The sequence below is a fragment of the Panthera pardus genome, unplaced genomic scaffold (assembly GCF_024362965.1).
Source record: "Panthera pardus isolate Hobbes unplaced genomic scaffold, ASM2436296v1 HiC_scaffold_16, whole genome shotgun sequence".
Classification (NCBI taxonomy): Eukaryota; Metazoa; Chordata; class Mammalia; order Carnivora; family Felidae; genus Panthera; species Panthera pardus.
The window spans coordinates 44537878-44558010 of record NW_026526721.1 but is presented as its reverse complement, the minus strand read 5'-3'; the positions used below and the strand labels follow the sequence as shown (position 1 = coordinate 44558010).

At 32.6% G+C, this 20133-nt stretch overlaps 1 long non-coding RNA gene across 1 annotated transcript; it reads left to right on the top strand.

Moving 5' to 3' along the window:
* The first annotated feature begins 569 nt into the window (after positions 1-569).
* On the top strand, positions 570-19774 carry LOC109266212 (uncharacterized). The gene is made up of 3 exons (XR_008422672.1): positions 570-672; positions 6010-6137; positions 19607-19774. It is a non-coding gene; the product is annotated as an uncharacterized LOC109266212 (long non-coding RNA).
* Positions 19775-20133: the final 359 nt, after the last annotated feature.

Sequence of the window (20133 nt, the reverse complement as noted above, 5' to 3'; positions counted from 1 at the left end):
TTAAAATAAAAACTGCTTCATATATTTAGATATTGTCAATTGCATGTCTAGAAAATAACGACCTCTTAAAAAAAAAAAAAAAACTCACCTCAAAGAACATGAATTGAAGTGCAGTTATCATGACCTTTGACTAGTGAGATTCCAAAAGAATTACCATAACTATTTGACCATTGTGCTACATTATATGTACATACAAATACATAGATATTTATATACACACATATATATACACACACAATGTGTATATTGATATTCATTCTGAAACATTTGTTGATTTCTTTTATGTGGTCAGTTCTCTTCACTCAGAAAAGAGTTAATGATAATATAAGTAAAAATAATTTGTTTTTAAAAGCTAACTTTTTATTTAAAATATAGTCATGGTTATCTTATGTGAGGGGGAAGCAATTTCACTTAACAGAAATGTAGTTCCTTTTTGATTTTCCAGCAGTGTTGATGTATTTGCTGACATGTGACAGTTTCAAAATTATAAGCCACTCAGTGAACCAGATGCAATATTCATGTAGATTTATCTGCACTTGTCTGTTTGAATCATACCCATATTCAGAAAAGCATTCATGTCTCATTTTTCAGCACTATATTCAGAATTCTTTTGTATTCTTTCAGACTGCTGTTCTTCATGATATATGGTACATATACCTGGTCTGGATTCAGGTAAGAATGATTAAATTTTTATTAAATAAAGACTATGTGAGGTAAAGGGGATTAAGAGGTATAAACTTCCAGTTGTAAAATAAATAAATCACAGGGATGAAAAGTACAGCATAGGGAATATAGTCAATAATATGGTAATAACTTTGTACGGTGATAGATGGTAACTACACTTACCATGGTGAGTATTTCGTAATGTATATAAATGTCAAATCACTATGTTATACGCCTAAAATTAATATAATATTGTATGTTAACCACAGTTCAATTAAAAATATATGTAAATAACACTAAAAACTAGTATAAGCTATCTTTTATAGTAGAAATAATAGTATTCAAAAATACTATTTGCTTTTTAAAATGATGAAAGGAGAAGAGACTTAACCTGCAATTAATTTCTTTGAGGAAAAAAAGGATTATAATGTTTAATACTCAGCATGTTTCAAGGCTTGAGAAAATCTTAGGTATTTTATCCTGGTAGAAGAGTAAATTAATCCATTTATATCTGTAATTTACATTTTCTAAGGTCAAGGTAGAAGCTACATAAATAAAGAGTGTTGATTCTCAAGTATGTCAAAACATCAAGTCTTAGAAGATTAGTACTTTGAATAGGTACAATTGTCTAAGTCTTTTTTGTTAATATAAAATTTAGAGACATGCTGTGAAAAGTATTGTTGCTGTCATGTCATTAACTTTAAAGTATAAATTAATTAAAAGCTTAGGTTTTATGTTCTACAATGCAGACCACTAAAATTAAAAAAAAAATCCACAAAGTCAAATATAGTTAATCTGAGGCCCTTTACTTTAAGAAAATATGTAATCAGAAGGAAAACACACTTCAGAAATATTTCTTTGATATTAGGAGATAGTTAATATTTTTCTGAAAGAAGACATTCAAAAGCAGTGCTGGCTATTTCACTTTTTTGTTAAGCATATCAAATCTTAAAAACTTCACAGAAAATAAATCAACTTGAGGCTACATAAAACACATTAGCTTATTTTGCTCCGATATTACCTTTTGTTTTTATGTTGTATGGCATTTTGTAATAAGAGAAAATATATGTGCAAATATATATACATCATATATATAATATATACATATATTAAATATATACATACATTTTATTAAATATATATATGATGTGTGTGTGTGTGTGTATATATATATATATATATATATATATATATTAATGTGTTTGCAAGTCATTAAAAATCTTCTCTCTAGTACTACTCTAATTCAGTAACATTTACCAGGTGAGATTTCCATGTGCATCTGTGCTAAGCATTATGGGGAAGGTACAAGGATTATTTGGATTTAGTTCCTAACTATTAGAAGCTTATATTATATTGCAGTCACAGACATATGAATTATTCCATTACAAGGCATCTATTACCCCATAATAGAGTTTCGCATTATTTTAGTGAAGAGGAAAAGAATCATACCCTCACCTTTTAAGGCATGGATCTCTACCATTACTACTTTTGCTTGAGTTAAACTTTTGGTAAAGATTGTTTCATCCTTTGAAAGCTAGTACATGAACTTTTACTACTATCAATTACAATACTGAAGGCTATACAGAATGGCCAAATAAGTCAACTAGATTCAATTTACTTGCCTTTTTAATGAGGTTTACATAATAGGCTCTGTGGCATCAGATATTCACAAAAATTAATTTTACCTAAATTATGTAGAGAATTTTTTAAAGTTTGTTTTAAATTATTTCAGTTTTGTTAGTAACATATTAATTCAGTTTTTCTTTCATGCCCACTTGAATGAAAAACTTCATTTTTATTGAATTATAATAAATACCATTAAAGAGCATGTTCTAAATACCAACCAGAGACCAATTATAGAAGTAAAACTAAAAGTAAAACTTTAAAAAAACCTTTATATATTGAAATACACCTATTTCCATCTTAACAAATAAGATAAAATATTACAGGAATACTGCTATTAATATCTATTTATGTATTCAAATTAGTCTATCAAAATAGGCTAAGAAATTTTCTATCATATCATATGTGTATTAAGATACTTCATGACCTATGGTTTCACTCTTATGTGGATCCTGAGAAACATAACAGAAACCCATGGGGGAGGGGAAGGGAAAAAAAAAAAAAAAAAGAGGTTAGAGTGGGAGAGAGCCAAAGCATAAGAGACTGTTAAAAACTGAGAACAAACTGAGGGTTGATGGGGGGTGGGAGGGAGGGCAGGGTGGGTGATGGGTATTGAGGAGGGAACCTTTTGGGATGAGCACTGGGTGTTTAATGGAAACCAATTTGACAGTAAATTTCATATATTAAAAAATAAATAAATAAATAAATAAATAAATAAATAAAAAACACTGGTCTATAAAAAAAAAAAAAAAAAAAGATACTTCATGACCTGCTTCAGGAAAAGACAAAGCTAGGTTTTGTAATACAAATATTTGGGTATATCAAATAGTTAAATGTTAAATTTATTAATAATATTATCCATATTAATAACCATTATCAGCTAAACATTTTAACTATTTTGATACAATTAATGCAAAACATGTTCTCTTACTACAAATTAGAGATAGAGTAAATGTGTCAGATGAAAGGAAATAATTAACCCGGCATCTCAAGCTGGATTTTGTAAGTACTTTTTATCAAAATGTTTCTCATAATATTTCAGTTTAGTTTGAAGTCAGGTACCATGTTTGCATTTATGAAGTTCTATATATTTTGTTGTATATTAAAATTTGATTATAAAAAGAACAGTTTTTGAATGACATCTCATTATATTTCCAAATGACCTATAACAACCCAATGAAAACTTAATATGCCTTTTATGTCAGGAGTTCCCCATCATTTTAATCATAGTATGTTTCTTTACTATGGCTGTTCAAATGTTTATAGGGAATATAAATATTTCTCAATATTATCTTATAATTATTAGATGGTTAAAAATTCCATGTAACTCACTTATACCAATCACTTGACAATTAACTTATGGTTCTTCACATTTTTGTCTAACTTTGATACACATATACAGCCTTCTCAAGAACCTCAAAAAGTTTTTAAAGCAGAGAATGTTTCTTTTACATGTCTACAAAAAATATGTGCTAAATAACTGTGTGTTTAAACACTAACTATATTTATTTTTGAGTCAAATTTATCATCTTAATTTTTCATAAAAGATAATTGAATATTACATATTTCAACTATTAAAAAGTATCTAGTTTTCCTTTTTCTGTTTGTTAAAGATCATTAAATATTTGAGTCATTATAACATTATAACTTACTATATGTGAAATACATATATTGCGTGTAAGATGTGCCCATTCTGAGTTGTTATGAAAATGGGCTTTTGCTACTCAGGAACTAAATTCCAATATAGAGCCAATGTGAGACTCCTCTGGTATTTCACTGTTAAATTCTATTAATGGCCCATAGGATTTGAATATACGGATGTTCATAGTATTTGGAATTCAATTGTAGTATCTTTGCTATTTTTAGAGGTAAAAATAAAATGTTACATACTAATGAAAAAAACATAAAAACTAAGTTGACTTTGATTATTATTAATGTATAGTCAAAGACTATTGATTATTTCTTCCTGATTTATTTTGTATAATTTTTGTAAATATATAAAAAATCGTAAGTATATTCATGCTTGTTTTTGAGTATTTTTATCCAATGGGAAAAAAATAAGTTTCTTGTTTATTGAGAATATGTACAAGTTAAAATATTAAGGTCATATGTGATTTATCTAAAACAAATGATATATTAATAACTGATTAATAGAACTTACTGCAGTGTTAGAGATTTTGTATATCTGTGTTGTTCAATACAGTAGCCAGTAACCACATTCACATATAGCTTTTCAGTATGTGAATGTGGTCTAGAATGACTGAGTAAATGCATTTTTAGTTTTTCTTAAATTTAATAAATTTAAAATTAAATAGCCATATATGGCAGTGGCTACCACATTGGATAGCACATATTTTATATATGTCTATATCTATATGAAGATATAGATATAATTTTATTCTCTCTATATATAGGTTTATTTTCACTGTTTGCTTGTTTACTATTGGGGAAAATAAGAAAGGAATCTGAAAGCCACGTAAACATTGCATAGGCACAGTACAACTTTTTACAAGAAAAGCCTATTCTTACTACAACAATTCTGTGACACACAGTCATGTTTATCATGAACGAAAATGAAGCACACTTTGAACAATAACTCTGCTGCTACATGGGTTTACATTGTCTTCAAAGCTAGCCTGACATGATGTGCTTTTTGTATATTACATTGAGTTGGTCAAAGACATTAAAAATAGTCACCCTAATGGAAAACCATAATATTATTTAAAAATATTTCAATTCTGAATAGAATTACTTGCCAATGTGCCTAGTCTACATTGCTAGATGCTACATTTTAAAAATGGTTCAGAAGCTGCCATCAACCCTGCTATGCCTATTCTGGCTGTTAAACTACCAGGGTTTCATAAGATCACAGTAACCTGAGGGACTCAGTAACAGTAGTGGAGGTTCCAAAACTAATATCCTTACCCAGAAATTCGTTAAAGAAGCAGCAAGACTTTTGCATTTAGATGATAATGTGTTTGTCTTTGTGTTATGGGGCTTTTTTTTTCTTCTTCTTCTTTAGTTTTAAATTTGCATGTAGAAATGTCAGGATCCCGTTTTCATGTTAGTAGTTTTTTTTTTTTTTTTTTTTTTTTTTTTAAATATGACGGTTCATAGGAAAGCCTGAGAATCTGCTCACCACTGTTTCATTTTTAGCATACCAAGGTTGTTACTTGATGTTATCTTTCTATAACTTTAATTTGTTATAAGCACCAAAGTAAAAATTAAAAAAAAGAAAAAAGAAAATCCAATAAAAATGTCATCTTGCAATATAATAAATTAAAAGTATTAATTTTTCTATTACTTAGAAAGCAGTTACATAGTATTTATTGTGTGCCAGGTACTATCCAAGTACTATTTGCTTTTTGTGTGTTGAGTTTGATAAATTCTTTATAAACTTTGGATACTATTTATTGGATATGTCGTTTGCAAATATCTTCTCCCATTCTGTAGGTTGCCTTTTAGTTTTGTTGAATGTTTCCTTCAGCAATGCTTTTGCTAAAGAAAATCTTAATATTCTACAATGACAAAAATAAAGCAATGACTCTCTGTTATAAAATCTAGGCAAAAATGCAAAATAATTTAAGCAAATACATTTATTTTACCTTGTCTTTAAATACTTCCTTTGTGTACCATCCCTCCTTTCAGATACTAACCTGACACAACTAACCTAATAACTCAATTTTGATCTTTATTTGTTCCCTCACAAAACAAAATGTAAAGGAGAAATGGAAGCAATTGGAGCCATGCTGTTCTATTTTATCAACAGCCAACAACTCAACGATAACAGTACCAATGATATGCATTTGAGAAAGTGAAGCTTGAAAGATAAACTATCCAGAGTTACACAGGTAATAAGTAGCTGAGTATTTGCTCATGTTCTTTGCATTCAACCTGTTTTTTGGCTGATACCAAGTATTTCCTAAAAAAATTATATCTATCATTACTTATTCATGTGGCTTTAAGTACAATTTAATTTATTAAAAATTAATAACAAGTATTTTGGGAGAGTTATAAATTGTGTTGATTATTCATTTTTTATTATACTTTTTGTTATTTTAAAAGTAATATAACCATATATAAATACAAATCTAAACTCCCCAGTTGTGTATAAAATTAAAAATCTCTAACGATTTTCAACTCTTAGACCCAATCCTTGTGATTAACCCATCTACGTATTTCGGATTTTGTTTTCTGGTATTTATTTTCATTATTCTAAATCAGTGTTTTCCAAAAGAACTTTCCAATATGAGAGAAATGTTCTATTCTACATTCCCCAAAAAGCGCAGCCATTAGCCATATGTGACTACTGAGCATTTGAAATATGGCTAATGTAACCTGGAAATACGTTGTAAATTATTTAATTTTAACCAATATAAATTTATTTGATACATGTGGCTTAGTAACTATTGTATTGGATAGTGAAGCTCTAGGTAAAATGTTAGTGTTTTTTTAATTTATCAAATTTAAAAAGCATCTTTTAACTCTCTGATATGAAAATGTGGAATTAAGCTTACCTACACTAACTTCTTTACTATTTTTCTCTGTCTCCATATACTGTTAAATTATTTCTCCACTGATCTTTAATTCTTCTTTATTTAGAGTACCTCTTAGCTGCCCAAATATTAAGTTTTGAAATGAGCAGTCTATATATCCTTTTACATTTCTGTCTCTTTACCATAACCTTGTCAAATATAGCATTATTATTCTTAATTATGATCATAACCATTACCATTATTGTTTTACAGCCCAAAGGTTTAATTAAAACATATACATTCTGTTTAGTAACTATGACTAACTTTTCCATATTTTCAGTATCAGTTATGCTAATACACTGTGTTGATTATAGTATTATGCAAGTATTATTCGCTGAAACATTGGTGATTACATCTAGGGGGAATGAAATGAAACTTAAGGACTAATCCTGTGCCAGCATGTTGGTCTAGTGGCTCAGATTAAAAACTTCTCTAGGACTTCATTAATTTTACAGTATCATTCTATGTATTAATTTGTCAAATGTGTTTAGTTTAAACATTTTTGTTTTCCTGTTTGTTTTTCAAATTACTAGGTTATTTTTTCTTTGTTGATAAAAATTGTCTTCTTTAAATCATCAGTAAGATTTATCTAGTACTGACCTATTTCAAAGCTAGAAAACCATTTGTTAAATTGGACTTCTAAAAATATTTCAATCCTTTAGTTTAATATTTAAATTTAATGATAATATTTCCATGTGGCCTAAAATATGTTTTCCTATAGTCTGTCACCAATTTAACTTATTTCTTTTAAAAGAGCATATGGGAAATAAACTCAGACCTTTATGTTTTTTTAAAAAAAATATTCTACTCTAATATGTCAGAAAATTTTTATTATTTTCTTACAGGTTGGCTGAGTGTATAATTATTTCTTAGCAAAATTTTGAAATCATGCTCCATTGTCACCTGTGATTGCTAATATTTGATGTTAGTGATTTTCATTTCAATGAATCTAACCCCCATTTTTCTCTCTTTTTGAAAATGGTAAGGATCTTCCAGTTATATTTGGCGTTCCTAAATTCAAGATAGTCTATTTAGAATTGAACTTTTCTTCTTATTCTTTCTGCTCATTTTCAAAATTTAAGTAATAACAATAATGGCACCTTTATGCGTTTATCAAAACCACAGAACTGTACAACCAAAAAGTGAACTTAATATAAACTATAAATTTTATTTAATAGTAATGTATCAATATTGGCTCATTAATTATAATATGTGTATCATACCAACGCAAGATGTTAATAATAGAAAATCTGTGTGCCGGGGGAAGGGGATAAGTGGGAATTCTCTGTACCTTCTGCTCTATAAAATAAAGTCTATTTTTAGATGTTTATGTATTTATTTTTAGAGAGAGGGAGAAAGAGCACACAGAGGCAGGGGAGGGGTAAAGAGAGAGGGAGAGAGAGAATCCCAAGGAGGCTCCACACTATGAGCTCAGAGCCCAAGGCGGGGCTTGATCCCACAAACAATGAAAGCCTATCATGACCTGAGCCAAAGTCAAGAGTTGGACACTTAACCAACTGAGCTACCCATGTGCTCCAAAAATTAAATCTATTTTTAAAAACAACATCTGTATTTGTCTCTGGGAAATGTTATTTTATTAGTTATATTCTATTCACACATTCTTTTATTTGTTTTCTCTCTTTGGTATACTGTTATATAGATTTTGGACTTTGTGGTTTCCTTTTTTATGTCTGTTAATTTTTCAATCATATTTTACAATTCTTTTTCTATTTGATCAAATTTTAGAGAACTTATTGGCTCTCCTTCCTATTAATTTAAAAGTTTAATAATATTTTTTTAATATTTAATATTTAATTTAATAAAAGTTTAATAATATTTTTTTCTCAGATTTGTATACAAATGCTAGTTACTTAATATATAGTGTAATAATGGTTTCAAGGGTAGAATTTATTGATTCATCACTTACATATAACGCCTAGTGCTCATCACCCATTTAGCCTATCCTCCCACCTACCTCCTTCCACCAACCCTCAGTTTGTTCTCTGTCATTAAGAGTCTCTTGTGGTTTATTTGCTTCCTTCTCTCTCTTTTTTTTCCTTCCCATATGTTCATCTGCTTTGGCTCTCTTAAATTCCATATAGGAGTGAAATCACATGGTATTTGTGTTCCTCTGACTGACTTATTTCTCTAGCTCCACACATTGTTGCAAATGGTAAGATTTTATTCTTTTTGATGGCTGAGTACTATTCCATTGTGTGTGTGTGTGTGTGTGTGTGTGTGTGTGTGTGTGTCACCTATTCTATATCCATTCATCAGCTGATGGACATTTGGGCTTTTTCCATATTGGAGTGTATGTACCCCTTCAAATCTGTATTGTTGTATCCTTTGGGTAAATACCTCGTAGTGCAATTCCTGGGTCTAGGGTAGTTCTATTTTTAACTATTTGAGTAAAGTCCATACTGTTTTCCATAATCGCTGCACCAGTTTGCATTCCCACCAACAGTGTAAGAATGTTCTTCTTTCTGTGCATCATCACCAACATGTTGTTTTCTATGTTGTTAATCTTAGCCATTCTGACAGTTATGAGGTTGTGTCCCATCATAGTTTACTTTAAATTTTTGAGGAATCTCCATATTGTTTTCCACAGTGGCTAAAAAATTTACATTCCCACCAGTAGTGCATAGGCTTCTTGTTTCTCTACATTTCCACTGTCACTTATTTCTTATTGTTTTGATTCTAGCCATTCTGACAGTGTAGGACAATATCTCATGGTAGTTTTAATTTGCATTTCCCTGATGATGAGTGATATCGAGCACCTTTTCATGTGGCTATTAGCCATTTGGAAATCTTTGGAAAAATGTCCATTTATTCTTCAGTCCATTTCTTAACTGGATTATTTGTTTTTTGGGTGTTGAGTTTGGTAAATTCTTTATAGATTTTGGATGCTAATCCTTTATCAGATGTGTCATTTGCAAATATCTTCTCCCATTCCATTGGCTGCCTTTTAGTTTTGTTGATTGTTTCCTTCACTTTGCAGAAGATTTTTATCTTGATGAAGTCCCAATAGTTCATTTTTCTTTTGCTTCCCTTGCCTCTAGAGACATGTCTAGTAAGAAGTTTCTATGGCCAAGGTCAAAGGGGGTGCTACTTATGTTCTCCTCTAGGATTTTGATAGTTTCCTGTCTCACATTTAGGTAATTTATCCATTTGCAGTTTATTTTTGTGTATGGTGTAAGAAAGTGGTCCAGTTTAATGCTTTTGCATGTTGATACACAGTTTCCCCAACACCATTATTTGAAGAGACTGTCTTTTTACCATTTGGTATTCTTTCTGGCTTTGTTGTAGATTAGTTAACCTTACAGTTGTGGGTCCAATTCTGGGTTTCCTATTCTGTTCCATTGATCAATGTGTCTGGTTTTTTGCCTGTCTTGACCACTGCAGCTTTGTAATAAAGCTTTAAGTCTGAAATCATGATGCATTCAGCTTTGCTTTTCTTTTTCAGGATTGCTTTGTCTATTCAGAGTCTTTAGTGGTTCAATACAAATTTTAGAATTATTTGTTCTAGCTCTGTAAAAAATGCTCTTAGTATTTGGATAGCAATGGCATTAAATGGATAGTTTGCTTTCAGTACTATAGACATTGTAACAGTATTTGTTTTTTTCCAATCCATGAACATGGAATATTTTTCCATTTCTTTGTGTCCTCTTCAGTTTCTTTCATAAGTGTTTGATAGTTTTGAGAGTACAGATATTTTACCTTTTTGGTTAGGTTTTCCAAGACATCTTATTGAACTTGGTGTATTTGTAAATGTGATTGATTCCTTGATTTCATTTTCTGCTTCTTCATTATTGGTGCATAGAAATGCAACTAATTTCTGTACAATTGGTTTTGCATCCTGCAATTTTGCTGAATTCATGTATTAGCTCTAACAAATTTTGGTGGAGTCTTTTAGGCTTTCTACATAGATTATAATGTGGTATGCAAACAGTGAAAGTTTACTTCTTGCTTGCTGATTTGGAAGGTTTTTTTGGTTTTTGGTTTTTGGTTTTTGGTTTTTTCTGATTGCTAAGGCTAAGAGTTCCAGTACTGTGTTAAATAGTAATGGGGAGAGTGGACATCCCTGTCTTCTTCATGACCATAGTGGAAAAGCTCTCAGTTTTTCCCCGTTAAGGATGACATTAGCTGTGGTTCTTTTGTATATGACATTTATGATGTTGAGGTATGTTCCCTCTATCCCTAGTATGTTGAGGATTTTTATCAGGAATGGATGTTGTATTTTGTCAAATGATTTTTCTGCATCTATTGACAGGATCATATGGTTCTTACCCTTTCTTTTGTTAATGTGGTGTATCACCTTGATTGATTTGCAAAAACACCTGCACCAGGGAATAAACCCCACTTGATCATGGTGAATAATTATTTTAATGTACTGTTGGAATCGACTTGCTAATATCTTGTTGTGAATTTTTGCATCCATGTTTATCAAAGATATTGGCCTGTAATTCTTTTTTAGTGGGGTTTTTGTCTGGTTTTGGAATCAAGATAATTCTGGACTCATAGATTAGTTTGGAGGGTTTCCTTCCTTTTCTAGTTTTTGGAACAATTTGGGAAGAATAGGTATTAACTGTTCTTTAAATGTCTGGTAGAATTCCCTTGGAAAGCCACCTGGCCCTAGAGTTTTGTTTGTTGGGAGATTTTTGATTACTGATTCAATTTCTTTGCTGGTTATCAATTTTCTATTTCTTCACATTTCAATTTTGATAGTTTGTATATTTGTAGGAATGTATCCGTTTTTTCCAAATTGTTAAGTTTGTTGGCATATAATTTTTCATAAAATCTCTTACAATTGTTTGTATTTCTGTGGTATTGTTTGTGATCTCGCCTCTTTCATTCATGATTTTATTTATTTGGGTCCTTTCTCTGCGCTTTTTGATAAGTCTGGCTAGGGGTTTATCAATTTTATTAATTCTTTCAAAAAAACAGCTCTCAATTTCATTGATCTGTTCTACTGTTTTTTTTTATTTTCTATATCATTTATTTCTGTCCTGATCTTTGTTATTTCTCTTCTTCTGCTGCCTTTAGTCTTTATTTGCTGTTCCTTTTGTAGCTCCTTTAAGTGTAAGGTTAGGTTGTGTATTTGAGGGTTTTTTTTAAATTTCTTCTTTAATTTCCTGGTTAATGCATTCATTCTTTAGTGGGATGTTTAGTGGGATGTTCTTTAACCCTCCATGTATTTGAGGGTTTTCCAAATTTTTTATTGTGGTTGATTTCAAGTTTCATAGCATTGTGGTCTGAAAATATGCATGGTATGATCTCAGCCTTTTTGTGCTTGTTAAGGCCTGATTTGTGACCCAGTATGTAATCTATTCTGGAGAATGTTCATGGGCACTCAAAAAGAGTGTGTATTCTGCTGTTTTAGAATGAAATGTCTGAATATGTTGTTAAGTCCATCCAGCCCAGTATATTATTCAAAGGCACCGTGTCCTTGTTGATTTCTGCTTAGATGACCTGTCCACTGCTGTAAGCTGGGTATTAAAGTCCCCTGCTATTATTATCAATGAGTTTCTTTATGTTTGTGATTAATTGGTTTACATATTTGTGTGCTTTCAAGTTGAGAGCATAAATATTATCAAAATAATATCAATTGTTAGATCTTCTTGATGGATAGACCCCTCAAGTATGATATAATGCCCTTCTTCATATCTTGTTACAGTCTTTGGTTTAAAATCTAGCTTGTCTGATATAATTATGGTTACTCCAGCTTTCTTTTGACATCCATTAGCTTTATAGATGGTTCTGCATCCCTTAATTTTCAATCTTCAGGTGTCTTTAGGTCTAAAATTAGTCTGTTGTAGGCAGCATATAAATGGATCTTGTTTTTATCCATTCTGATACACTATGTGTCTGATTGGAGTATTTAGTCCATTTACATTCAAACTGATTATTATTCAAAAGATATGAATTTAGTACCATTTTGTTACCTGTAAAGTTGGTGTTTCTGGGTGATGTTCTCTGTTCCTTTGTAGTCTTTGTTGCTCTTAATCTTTTTTTTTCACCAACCAAAGAGACCCATTTAATATATGATGCAGGGCTGGTTTAGTGATCATGATCTCCTTTAGTTTTCATTTGTCTGGAAAACTCTTTATGTCTCCTTCTATTCTGAATGACGGCCTTGTTGTATAAAGTATTCTGGGTTGCATATTTTTCCCACTTAGCAAATTGAATATATCATGCCACTCCTTTCAGGTCTTCCAAGTTTCTGTGGATAGAGCTGCTGCAAACCTGATCTGTCCTCCCTTGTTCATTAAGGACTTTTTCCCTTGCTGCTTTCAGGATTCTTTCCTTGTCTGTGTATTTTGTGAATTTGTCTATGTTTCTATATCTTGTTGAATTTTTTACATTTTTTTAAATTTATTTTTGAGAAAGAGATAGAGACCAAGTGGAAGTGAGAGCAGAGAGAATGGGAGACAGAATCCCAAGCAGGCTCTACACGTTCAGTGTGGAGCCCCATGTGGCCCTCAAACTCACAAACCATGAGATCATGACCGGAGCCAAAGTCAAGAGTCAGACACTTGACTAATGAGCCACCCAGGCGCCCTGTATGTCTTGTTGAATTTAATGGGAGTTTTCTGTGCTTTTTAGATTTTGATGTCTGTTTCCTTCCCCAGATTATGGAAATTTTCAACTCTAATTTGCTCAAATAAACCTTCTGCCCCTTTTTCTCTCTCTTATTCTTATGGGTCTCCTATGATACAAATGTTATTGCTCTTTAAGGAGTCATAGAGTTCACTAAGTCTACTTTCATGATCCAATACCTATCTTTACCTCTTCTTTTCAGCTCATTATTTTCCATAATTTTATCTTCTATATCACTGATTCATTCCTTTACTTCATCGATCCTTGTTGCCATTCCACCAATCAGTTTGCCTCTCAGTTATAGCATTTTTTATTTTGGCCTGAGTAGTTTTTAGTTCTTCTATCACTGTAGTAAGGTGTTCTTTAGTGTCCTTTATGCTTTTCTCAAGCCCAGCTAGTATCTGTGTGACTGCTGTTTTAAATCTGGTTCAGGAATCTTACTTATATCTGTATTGATTAAATCTGGCTGTTACTTTTTCCTGCTCTTTCTTTTGGAGTGAATTCCTTAGACATGACATTTTGTCTAGGTCAATGTTTGTGTGTGTGTGTAATTGTTAGGAAAATCTGTTATATTCCTGCTCCTGAGAATAATGGCCATACTAAGAAGAGGTCCTCTACTGTCTTGGGCCTGGGGCTTCAGGAGGTGTTTCATGGTGTCCACTCTGCTATTATGCTTTGGATGCTCCTTACCTCAGATTAATCCTCTGCAGAGTTTCTCCTTGCCTGCAGTGGGGGTATTTGGACCTTGTCTGCTCTGTTGAAAATTTTAACTAGGTTTGTTTTGCCTGCTTGTTAAAAATAGCTAGCTCCTTCCACAATGTGGCCATTTTTGCACCTGTATATGTGCAGTTTGTTCTCGCAGTCTTCAGATCAATTTCTTGGGTGTTTAGAATCATTTGATATTTATCTCTCTGTATTCAAGGGATGAGGCAAGCTTAGGGTTCCCCTACTCCACCACCATCTTAACTCCTCCTCCAAAACTCTTTCTTCCTGAACTCTCTGCCTCTCACTTTTGTACTTCCTTAATAACATTATTTTTAATACCCACAACTTTCTGAATGTCTGATTAGTCTCTTTTAATAAAAGTTCAGGTTTTTTTGTTTTTATATAGTAATATTTTCTTTAATAATGATGAGTAATCTATGAATCAGACCTCTTTGGTTTCAAATAACAGAAATCTGTTTCCAACTGCCTTAACCAGAAAAGGAGAATGACATTCATTGGCTATTACTAGCTCAACTTTGGTCATACAGACAAATTTTAAATTACCATTGCCAAAGGGATTCAGAATTCTCACAGTTTGGATAGTTCATATGTCTACTCCTAATAGCAGGGGGTAGGTTAATCACCTTGAGGACCATGCAAATTGAAAGTAGTCGAGGGGTGGTTCTCAAAGAAGAAAAAAAAATGGATGCTGGTGTTGTCAGAACAGTTCTTTAAAAGAATAACAATTATATAATCTTAAAATATCTCCATTTTCCAAGATCACCAGTTTTGTTTAATTAACTTACCTTTTTGGAGGGAAAGTATGGAAGTGGAGATTCATTTTCCATAAAAGACTAGTTGGCAGTAACTTCTTTCTAGATATGTGTCCTGAGGCAAGGGAAACAAGAGCAAAAATAAACTACTGGGACTACATCAAGATAACAAGCTTCTGCACAGTGAAAGGAAACAATCAACAAAACTAAAAAGCAACCTATAGAATGGAAGACGATATTTGCAAATGACGTATCTGATAAATGATTAGTATCCAAAATATGTAAAGAGCTTATAAAACTCAACACCCAAGAGCCAAATTATCCAATTAAAAAATTGGGTAGACCACATAAATAGACATTTTTCCAAGGAAGACATATATATGGTCAACAGACAAGTGAAACAATAGTCAATTTCACTCATCACAGGGTAATACAAATCAAAACTACAATGGGATATCATCTCCACCTGTCAGAATGGCTAAAATCAACAACACAAGAAACAGTGTGCATTGGCAAGGATATGAAGAAAGGGAAACACTCTTACACTATTAGTGAGAATGCATATTGGTGCAGCCATTCTGGAAAACAGTGAAGATTCTTCAAAAAGTCAAAAATAGAACTACCCTACAATCCAGCAATGGCACTACTTGGTATTTACCCAAAGAATACAAAAATACTAATTCAAAGGAATACATGCACCCCAATGTTTATAGCAGCATTATCAACAGTAACCAAATTATGGAAACAGCCCAAGTGTCCGTTGACCGATGAATGGACAAAGAAGAGGTTATATATATAACCTCAGTCATAAAAAGTAATGAAATCTTGCCATTTGCTATGACACAGATGGAACTAGAGAGTATTATGCTAAGCAAATTAAGTGAGTCAGAGACAGACAAATACCATATTATTTCAGTCATGTACGGGATTTAAGAAACAAAACAAGCAAAGAGAAAGATAGAAGCAAACCAAGAAATGGATTCTTAACTATAGAGAACAAACTGATGGTTACCAGAAGGGAGGTGGGTGGGGGGAATGGGTTGAATCGGTGCTGGGATTAAGGACTGCACTTGTGATGAGCACCAGGTATTGTATGGAAGTGCTGAATCACTTTATTGTACACTTGAAACTAATAGTACACTGTAAGTTAAGTAACTGAAATTTAAATAAAAACTTTAAAAAACAATTTTTAATGTTTTTATTTATTTTTGACAGAGAGAGAGAGAGAGAGAGTGTGTGTAAGCGGGGGAGGGGCAGAAAGAGAGTGAGAGACACAGAATCTCAAACAGGCTGCAAGCTCTGAGTTGTCAGCACACAGCCCGACATGGGGCTTGAACTCCTGAACCGTGAGATCATGACCTGAGTCGGAGTCGGACGCTTACCTGACTGAGCCACCCAGGCACCCCTAAATAAAAACTTTTAAAAGACTAGTTATTTTGCTTTCATTCATATTTCTAAAGGAAGGACTAATTAATAAAATTAGCTACTGTGGATCTCTCTTATATTAATTCTTTTTGCAAATCAGGTCTCTCTTCAGCATTGAGGGTTGACTGAAAGTTTACTTTGGGCAGAAAGCAGTCAGGCTACTTAGACTTTACTCCATCCTTATGCTAGAATAATAAACCCTTTACTCTTAGGGAAACAAAACCCATTTCAGGACCCTTATCCTCTTTAGAAATTCAATTTTATTTCTTTAGAGGTGGGCCCCTGAGTTTCCTGGTTCTATATTGCTATTGTTGATCTCTGTGGGCATGGTGTAAAACCTGTCTTTGGAGCCTCACAGGAAGACATCTCTCATCTTTGCTCCAAACTTCCATGGATGGTTTATACTGTGTGTAACAAATGTTAAAACTGACATTTTGACAGTGAACAGATACCAAGATTAGGAAAGACAGATTATTATGTGCATTTACAAAGGAACTTTACATGAATCCACTCTTGTCCCTTGGACCCATCTGTTAGAAAAAAGATTAAGGTTTAGAGAAGGAAGCTTATGATGAAACCTTTGTGAAGACATCTGTCGTCTTACTGCAAAGATAAAATGGTTGGTACGAGTTGAGAAAGATCCATCAGACCACTTGAAGCTTAAGATATATTTGCTGCACATGGGAGACATAGAGTGCTGGTGTATAATTCACTCCTAATATTCCACTTTTTCATTGTTTGTACCTTAGTGGCATAAAGCAATCATTCCATTATACTCATGGACTCAGTGGGATAGGAATTCAAACAGGGCACATCAGGGAGCAGATCCAGTCTCTGTTTCATGCTGTCTGAGGCCTAAGCTCAGGAGACTCATTGGCTATGAGTGACTCAAGCATCTTCCCTTGCATATCTGCCAGTTGATGCTGGCTGATGCCTCATTTGGGACTGTCAATCAGAATTTCTACACTTGACATCTCCGTGTGGTCTAGTCTTCTTCAGAAAATGTAGGCCCCATATCTCAATGGAAAGAATATTATAAGAAGAGCATGTGCGCTGGAAGATCTTGTGGTAATTTTGGATAATATATTATGCCTGAGAAAGCCTACATAATTTGTGAAAAATAAGATAGGGGTGGCTGCAATGGAAGCAGTCTGAACCTCAATTTGTAGAGCAAGGAATGAATGGAACATATGAGAATGACTATTTAATCAGGCCATTTTGAATTCAGTCTCAGAGGGACAGTAAAAAGGTGAAGAACTCCAGCAATAAAAAACAGGATGTATGTTATCAAGGAAATCCATAGTAAAACAACAATGATACACCATTACACCGCTATAAGAAATGCTCAAGTCCAGAACACTGACAACAGCAAATGCTGGTGTGGATGAGAAGCAAGAGGAACAGGTGGTGGCAATGCAAAATGTTACATTTGGAAGAAAGAGTTTGGCAGTTTCTTTAAAAACTAAACATATTGTTACAATATAATCTGGCAGCTATACTACTTGATATTCACCCAAAGGAGTTGAAAATTTATGTCCACACAAAATCCTTCCCACTGTAATAGCAGCTTTATTCATAGTTGCCAAAACTGAGAAGCAACCAAGATTTCCTTAAGTAGATGAATGAATAAATAAACAGTGGTATATCCAGACAATGGACTATTACTCAGCACTAAAATGAAATAAGCTATCAAACCATGAAAAGACATGAACATGGAAACCAATCTGAAAAGGCTAGATACTGTATGATTCCAACCATATGACACTCTTGAAAAGGCAAAATATGGAGTCAGTAAAAGATCAGTGGCTACCAAGGATTACTGGGTAGGGAGGGGAAGTAGATGGGGCACAGAGAATTTTAGGTCTGTGAAAATACTCTTTATAATACTATAGTGATGGATACAAGCATTATACATTTGTCCAAACCCACAGAATATGCAACACTAAGGATGAACCACAATGTAAAATAAGGACTTTGGGTGGTGTTAACGATATGTCAGTGTAGGTTCATTAATTATAACAAAGGTACGCTGGTGGAGGATGTTGATAATGGGGGAGTGTATACACACGTATGGGAAAAGGTATATGGAAAATCTCTGTACCTTCCCTTCAATTTTATTGTGAACCTAAAACTGCATTAAAAAATAAAGTATTTAAAATACAGGAGATGAACACTAGGTTTATAGAGAATGTTGAATGAGTCATAAGGGTCCAATTGGAATAGAGATGCCTCTTCTCAGTTCAAAGGAACTGCATGAGAAAGATGGCCGCAGATGTGAAAATCTAAAAAATTTACAATAGCAACTCATGAGAAAGGAAAAAAAAAAAAAAGAGTTAAATCCCTGCCAGAACCAGAAACAGAGAAGCCACCAATGCAAGTAAAAAATGTCCCATCCTCTTAAATCTCTTCTCTTTCCTGGTAGATTAAACCAGAACTAATGTGGAAACCCTTGAATATGAAGAGAAAGTAGAAGTCAACTATATCACTCAACCTAAAAACAGGTAGCCTCTCAGGGTTTAGAAGAGTAGAGTTAGAAAAGGAGAAAAATGTTTTAAGAAATCATACTCTTGAATTAATTAGTGTTTAATTAGTATTTTGATGGATATTCTAAGTACTAAATTGGGTCTACAATTATGAGGTTACATGACTATCCCTTGTCTAAAATAGAATACTCATGGGATATGTCCAAATTTATAGTGCTAAGAAAGATTTCCTTCCCCACTGGAAAAAAGTTAAGGAGACAGGAGGAAATCAAAGTATATTTTTATTTAGATGGCATCACATGTGTCATATGTTTAACATACCACCTAAATGTGGCTTACTTTTTCTGGCCTATTAGTCTTCCAGAATCTATCCATATTTCTATCCAGTTAATGGTGTGCTAATATTTCGTGAAATGACACACTTTTATTCTTTACTGTTAGCAAGAACAGAAAACATGCATCTTCAGATAACTTCAATCCCAACCAAAAATACCAAGAGTCAGATTAATACAGAATATTGAACACCAGACTTCCCAACCAATTTGCTAAAATGTTGTAATTTCTTTTCCAGAAATGGAATTTCTGTTCTAATCTTGCTGATTTTCTGTTGAAATCCTTGCCTCAACATCTTCCAGACTGGGTTATGCCTACTAGGACAATAGTATCTTCTTTTAGGTGGTAACTGGTTAACATATATTCAAGACTTCACCAAATAATAGAGTTGATCTATGAAATATGGAAGAGACTTTGATAAGTCTATAATGCTACAACCGAGGTTATATTACCTATGCATTGTTGTTAGAGTTATAGGTCCACAGATTGACATTATCCTCTTGAAGAAATGGAACAATACTCCCCAGGTGGTTACTTGACAACAACAGAAGCATTAGAAGACTCTCCAAAGCAATTTAAAAGTTATCCTTTTCTGGGGATTCACTCAAATGGTCTGCAAAATAAAAATTCCTGACTGCAAAGGTGAGTTGTTTGGCACTTGTGAGAATGCTATGAATTTAATGGAAAATAACAATAACTGTTACTATTATACCAATAAAACAATAAGGTACAATTTAACTAGTTTCATAAATTAATAGTAATAGCCATGCTAATATTCATCTTAAGGGTACATACATTTGCTAATAATTAATAAAATGGGAGATATTAATGTGACCAAGTGAAATACTTGTAGGTGTGTGAGACAGTAAGCACGTTGAAAATACTCCAAAAGAGAATTCTAATAGAATTGCTCACCAAAAAATATTTTCGTGTAGAGAGACTTATGCTGTTCTTAACAATAACTGATAAGACCTTTGGATCCAAATAATGTGAAGC